Source organism: Meriones unguiculatus, chromosome 3, assembly GCF_030254825.1.
Source record: "Meriones unguiculatus strain TT.TT164.6M chromosome 3, Bangor_MerUng_6.1, whole genome shotgun sequence".
Taxonomy (NCBI): domain Eukaryota; kingdom Metazoa; phylum Chordata; class Mammalia; order Rodentia; family Muridae; genus Meriones; species Meriones unguiculatus.
In genome coordinates, this window is record NC_083351.1 from 41,400,915 (window position 1) to 41,408,259 (window position 7,345).

General features: G+C 39.1%; 1 pseudogene; it reads right to left on the reverse strand.

Moving 5' to 3' along the window:
- Window positions 1-6,727: 6,727 nt before the first annotated feature.
- On the reverse strand, window positions 6,728-7,100 carry LOC110542508 (large ribosomal subunit protein eL34-like; annotated as a pseudogene).
- Between the last annotated feature and the right edge of the window lie 245 nt (window positions 7,101-7,345).

Sequence of the window (7,345 nt, forward strand, 5' to 3'; positions counted from 1 at the left end):
TTCTTCCCTAAATTCATGTCACTTATCATTTCCTTAATTTCATTGCTGCACTACAAAATTGAATATCCCCACATGTCTGCTATGACCTTTTATTCTATTTCTCTTGAGCTCAATTTCTGATTTATATTCCTTTTACTTTGATGTAGGCACTGTTGTCTGTCATGTCAGTCATATTTGCCTTATCATCACCATTACTTCAAACTAGTAAGTTATCACTATTATTGCTATAAACTTGAAAGAAAAATACAAATAAAACAACAGCAGCAGCAAAAAACAAAGAGCTATTTGCTCATTTTAGTGTTATGTAGTGCTCATTACTGTCTCCACTATTCTTGTGAATTTAAAGTGTTAAGTAGCAATGACATATAAAATGTTTCTTTTTCATTGTATTGGCTGTTTAAAATATGCTTAAAGGCAGGTATTGGCAGGTATTGGCAGTCTGGGACACAACTCACCTTCCAGAAGAACAGATGGACCTGGAGATCTGAGGTTTCATTCTTCTGATGAGTGACTTGAATTCTTTAGGATGAGGTCCATGTGCTAGGCGAGTCTCCTGGTTTCACCAGAGAAGGGAGAAATGAGGTTTCCACTGGGTGTTATAGTTAGCTCTTTTAAATGAGATTGTATGATGCCTAACTGCTACAGCCCTTTGTCTAAGCAACTGTAGTAAAGGCAGAGGTGTGGGTGAATGCCTGTGCCTGGTTGGTTTGCAGCTGAAATACAGTCCTGGCAAAGCTCAGGCCCCACGGTCTGGGAGGTGAGTCTAAAACCGGGGGTTGCTTGGCTGGTGGTGCTGCAGGGAGTTCTGTGTCAAATTTCCAGGGAGGAGGGGAATCTCTGCCTTCCTCAAAATAAATGATGATTCTTAGTAGGGCATTGTGGAAAACTGATGGTATCATGCATCATGTTTACTTTGTGTGAAATCAGGGATTTATAAACCTTTGGCAGTAGGAGAAGGATTTTTTTTATTCTTTTTTAAATTTTTTATTAATTACATTTTATTCACTTTTTATGCCCCCATAAAACCCTCCCTCCTCTCCTCCTAATCCCACCTTCCCTTCCCCTTCTTCACACATGCCACTCCCCAAGTTCACTGATAGGGGAGGTCCCCCTCTCCTTCCTTCTGATCTTAGTCTATCAGATCACATCAGGAGTGGCTGCATTGTCTTCTTCTGTGTCCTGAGAAGGCTGCTCCCCCCTCAGGGGGAGGTAATCAAAGAGCAGGCCAATCAGTTTATGTCAGAGGCAGTCCCTCTTCCAGTTACTATGGAACCCATTTGGACACTGAAATACCATGGGCTACATCTGTGCAAGGGTTCTAGGTTATCTCGATGCATGGTACTTGGTTGGAGTAAGAGTCTCAGGAAAGATCCCTGTGTTCAAGTTTTCTGATTCCATTGCTCTCCTTGTGGAGCTCCTGTTCTCTCCAGATCTTACTATTTCCCCCTTCTTTCATAAGATTCCAGGCACTAAGCCCAACAGTTGGCCATGAGTCTCAGCATCTGCTTTGGTAGTCTGTAGGACAGAGCCTTTCAGAGGCCCTCTGTGGCAGATTCCAAACTTGTTTCCTGTTTTCTTCTGATGTTCATCCACTTTTCCTTTCAGGATGGGGATTGAGCATTTTAGTCAGGGCTCTCCCTCTTGATTAGTTTCTTTAGATGTACAGATTTTAGTAGGTTTATCCTATATTATATGTCTATATGAATGACTATATACCATGTATATAGTATACATGCTTCTGGAACAGCTCACTCTGGATGATCCTGCCCAGATCCCACTGTTTACCTGTAAATTTCATGATTTCCTTATTTTTCCTTGCTGAGTAATATTCCATCGGGTAGATGTACCACAATTTCTGTATCCATTCTTCAGTTGAGGGGCACCTAGATTGTTTCCAGCTTCTGGCTATTACAAATAAAGCTGCTACAAACATGGTTGAGCAAATGTCCTTATTGTGTATTTGAGCCTCTTTTGGATATATGCCTAGGAGTGTTATGGCTGGATCTTGAGGAAGTGCTATTCCTAATTGAATACAATGGAAAAAGGAAAGCATCTTCAACAAATGGTGCTTGTGTAACTGGATATCTACATGTAGAAAAATGCAAATAGATCCATACTTATAACCTGTACAACTAAAGTCCAAGTGGATCAAAGACCTCAAAATAAAACCAGACACATTAAATCAGTTAGAAGAAAAAGTGGGGAAAATTGTGGAACTCATTGGTACAGGAGACAGCTTCCTGAACAGAACACCAACAGCACAGGGTCTAAGAGCAACAATCAATAATAAATGGGACCTCATGAAACTGAAAAGCTTCTGTAAAGCAAAGGACACAGTCATCAAAACAAAACGAGTACCTACAGATTGGGAAAGAATCTTCACCAACCCTTTATCTGACAGAGAGCTAATATCCAGTATATATAAAGAATTAATGAAGCTGAAAAACAACAAACCAAGTAATCCAATTAAAAAATGGGGAACAGAGCTAAACAGAGAATTCTCTATAGAGGAATATTGAATGGCAGAGAAACACTTAAAGAAATGCTCAACATCATTAGCCATCAGGGAAATGCAAATCAAAATGACCGTGAGATTACACCTTACACCCATCAGAATGGCCAAGATGAAAAACTCAAGTGATAACACATGCTGGAGAGGTTCTGGAGAAAGGGGAACCCTCCTCCACTGCTGGTGGGAATGTAAACTTGTACAACCACTCAGGAGAAGGGTTTTCAAGAGTGAATATGTTTGATCACTGGGGCTAGAGGTGCTGGGGATATTTGATTTACATGTTTTGGTACAGCACCTCATTTACATGCTTTAGCAGGGTCCTACAAGAAGGAGAACACGGTACTTAATTTTCTTATGGGTAGGCAAAATTCTCCCAGTACAATTGAATCTTGTTTAAAGCTAAGATCTCCTAAGCATGGGGGGGGGCTATTTCTAGGAATCCCCAGTTGCTTGATGAACAAGTTTCTTACAAGGAAAGGATACTCCTGTAATAGTCCTTGAGGATTATGTGATACCCCTTAGAGTTTCAAGGATTTAGGTAGAGAGAGCACCCCTCTGAGAAAGGGAGTCTACCATTTTAGCATGAGCTCAGAGGCTATCTGGAGATGTCAGACTTCACTCTTAACCAGCAGAGTCCCACAAGTTAACAACATAAATTAAGATAAAAATATAAATATCGTAAATAAATTTGATCTATCTACCTTCATGATATTAACTGATTTTTCTTTTTTAAAACAGCTCTCTTATTTCCATACATGATTAGAAACAAAATGAAGCAAGTCAAACAGCAAATAAAAAAAAAAAAACAGTAAAAGAGAAGTTGAAACATGCTGAATTTTGTTTTCTGTATTTCCTATAAATAGCTGCAATATATTTTAGGTTTGATAGACTATAATTATGTCTGAAGTTACTGACTGTGGAGAACTAGACTGCATGGGTTGGAATACCTGGGCATTACTTTCCTAAGCCAGGATTTATGGGTATTAGTCACTTTGAAGGGATGAAGATTCTAAGGCATGTATGATTGACATGACAGGCAACAGTGCCATACCAAAGTAATAGAAATATAAATCCAGAAATTAAGAACAAGAGAAACAGAAGAGGTAATGGCAAAGAGTAGGGATCTTTGTTAGCTATGGAATATAAAATATTTAATGCAGTACTTTCCTTATTTTAGCACTGGGGTATTATCCATTTTGGATGATATTAATGGGATTACATAGAAAAATAGACATAAAACAGGACTTGCTTCATTGAAAGAATACAACAAACACCAGTCATGACTGTTCAATGAAATAGTCACTTTCACTACACCTTTATTAACAACAAGTACAATAATATGAAGTATTCACTGAGTCATCTGGACTGAATATGGATTTTGCAATAAAAAGTGAATGTGTTTCTTCATGCTAGAAATACAAGCTTTATTTATTTAAAGCTCAGCTTCTTTTAGACTTCTTTTCTGTTAAAGAGGGAGGGCATTATTAGCTTTAAGTCATTTTTTTTTACATTTGATTTATCAGTGTGACAAAAGGGTATTTACCTGTTTATTTGCATTTTCTTTTATCCCTTTTATCCTTTTAGAACTTCACTTAAGCAAATAAACACATGCATATGATTTCAAAGAGACTCATATTTCTCTTTCACACACACATACATTTTATTTCTCCTTTACCCCCTCTCTCCTTTGTTTGTCACAATGCAGTAGATTCATTCCTATTGGTTTCAAGTCCTTTCATAAAAATGTTATCAGTGATGAAAGCTAGTCTTTTCTTCAGAGCTTTGTTTCCTGAGCCAAAACAAAGCTTACTCTTTCCTTCCTTCCTTCCTTCCTTCCTTCCTTCCTTAGTTCCATCTATTCATCTTTCGATCTATATATTTATCTATCTATCATCTATCTATCTATCTATCTATCTATCTATCTATCTATCTATCTATCTAATTCTAACAAAGTTCCCATAGGTACGAAAATGTGAATTAATGATATTAATGTTTGCCAGCAGAGAAACTGGGACTCCTATCACTTATATACATACTTATTTAACATGATAGTAACAGTTTTCAGCTCCAGGTCTATAGAGAGTAGCTAGTTTTGCAAATTGGCTACTAGTGATAGAAACTGCATTTACAGATTGGATAAAACTATTTTTTTCTGTATAGCAAAGGAAATCAGCAACAAAGTGAAAAGATATCTTACAGAATGACACAAAATATTTTTTAAAAATCTATCTGAGAGGGTTTAATACAATACCCAAGGAACTCAATTCAGTAGCAAGAAAACATAATTTTAGAAATGGCCAAATTACTGAAAGGACATTTCTAAAAGAAAGACATCATACTGGCTAAAAGTAGATGATAAAATGTAATGGTAAACATTCAGAGACATCGTGACAAACAAGTTAAAACTGAAGTGAGGCAAAGGCACACCCTCTGAGATGTCATCTCTGCTGAGATGTCTATTACCAGTCAACCAGAGACAGTATTAGGAACAGTAATATAAGCACCTGGAACTAAGGGATCTTCACAGCACTGGTGAAAATGTGATTACAGCCAGTATAGAAAATAAAGAGTGCATACTTAAGATATAAGGAAAGTTTTCATAAGGGCTAATAATCCCACTCCTGAGAAAGTATTTGAGGTTTAATTCTGTTGGCTGTTTTCCTTGATTTCTCTTTATCTTATTTATTGAGTCCAAGACTCAAACTAAAAAAGAGCTTGCCAATTCTTGCTAGTACAGAGATGTTTTTCTATATTTTTTCATTTTTATTTATTAAAAATTATTTGCTTTACATCCTTGTTGTAGCCCCATCTCTCCTGCTCTCCTTGTTTTCCCTTCTTCCCCCTCCCCAAAAAGGGGAGCTCCTTTCCCATCCAGCTCAGCTCATCAAGCAGCACCAGAATTAAAAAGTCATCTTCTTCTGTGGCCTGGCAAGACAGTCCCACCCTGGGAATGTGATCAAAAATCTGGCAAGTGAGTCCTTGTCTGATGCAGTCTCCACTTCCCTTGCTAGAGAACCCATGAGCCCTAAGCTGCCATCTGCTACATCTGTGTAGGGGGCTAGGTTCAGTTTATTCATGGTGTTTGGTTGATGCTTCAATCTCAGCAAGCCCCTCTAGGTCCTGGTTAGTTGGCTCTGTTGTATTTCTTGTGGGGCTCCTGTAAACTCCAGGTCCTTTTCTCTTTCCTCCCACTTTTTCACAAGACATCATACATAGTTCCCAATGTTGGCTGTGAGTCTTGGCATCTATTTTGAGGTGCTGCTCGGTATTACTTCAAAGAGGACAACTCTGTCAGGATCCTGTCGGCAAGTTACACAGTGTGTCATTCAGAGTGTCTCTGAAAGAGTGGGTCTTTGGCCAGGCATTGGTTGGGCATTCCCTCAATCTCTGGAAACAAATGTAGATGTCCTTCAACTAAAGATGGATGAAGAAACTGTGGCACATTTACACAATGAAATACTACTCAGCTATTAAAAACAAAGAAATCATGACATTTGTAGGTGAATGGTGGGAACTGAAAAAGATAATTCTGAGTGAAGTAACCCAGACCCAGAAGGACACACATGGTATATACTCACTTGCAGGTAGATTTTGGCCATATAATACAGAATTAGCATACTATGAGGCACAGACCCGAAGAACATAAGTAACATAGAGGAGCCAAGGGAGATGAATAAATCTTACTCAGAAGTGGAGATAGGAGAGACAGAGGTAATGGCTGAAGAGAGGGAACAAGGTAGAAGAGCAGGCACAGACAGTTAAGATGGTGGATAAGATCTGGAAAGAGAGAGGACAAGAGGACAGAAGGCCTGTAGAGAAAGGGAAATTGAGGGTGGGGGTATCTCTATGACAAACTGGAGACCTAACTCAGGGTAGGCTCCTTGGAGGATATGAGGGGGATTCAAGCAAAGATTCCTATTATCTGAGGCCATAGACAATAAAGAGTATACCCACTAACTAGACAATTCTCTTAGCAGAGGGAGGGGAACACCAACCCACCAACAAAACTTTGACCATAATTTACTTATTCTGCCTACAAAACATGCAGGCTCCAGAGAGTTACAGTGACATGGAGTCATCATGCCTTCATGGCTTTTGTATGCATTCTGGGAATCTGAAGTCAAGTCTTCATGCTTACATGACAATCATTTTGTCCACTAAGCTATCTTTGCAGATCCTTAAGTATCTTTTTTATTAAATTTTTATTTTTTTTATTACTTAAAAAAGCTGCATATTTATTTTGCTTTCTGACTCTGTGCTTGTGCCTTTAACACTTTTACAACAATATTCTGTTCCTCAATAAGGAAAGCCCGCTTGATCCTGTCACGCACACACTGGCACACATAGAACCACCGTAGGCTCTGCTGACATGCTTCTTTGTCTTTGACAGTCTCATAAGGACTTTAGGCCTCACAGCACAAACCCCTCGAAGTCTTCCCAAGCACACACCACAGGCAGATTTAGGTGCTTTCCCAACCTTCTTGGTGTACAGGTAAACAATCCTGTTGCCAGGGGTTCGAGACAGCCTAGTTTTGTTAGAGGTTGTATTGTAGGAGAGCCTACAAGGGTATGTCAAATGCTGGACCATTTGAGTGCCTCTAAGCAGAATGTCCCCGGAAGAGGACAATTTTTATATTAATTATGTTATTCATTTTTTTATCCCAGCTGTAGCCACCTCCCTCATTTCCTCCCAATCCCACCTTCCCTCTCTCATCTCCTCCCATGTCCCTCTCAAAGTCCACTGATAGGTGAGGTCCTCCTACTCTTCCCTTTGACCCTAGCTTATCAAGTGCCTTCAGGACTTGCTGCATTGTCCTCATCCATGGCTTAGCA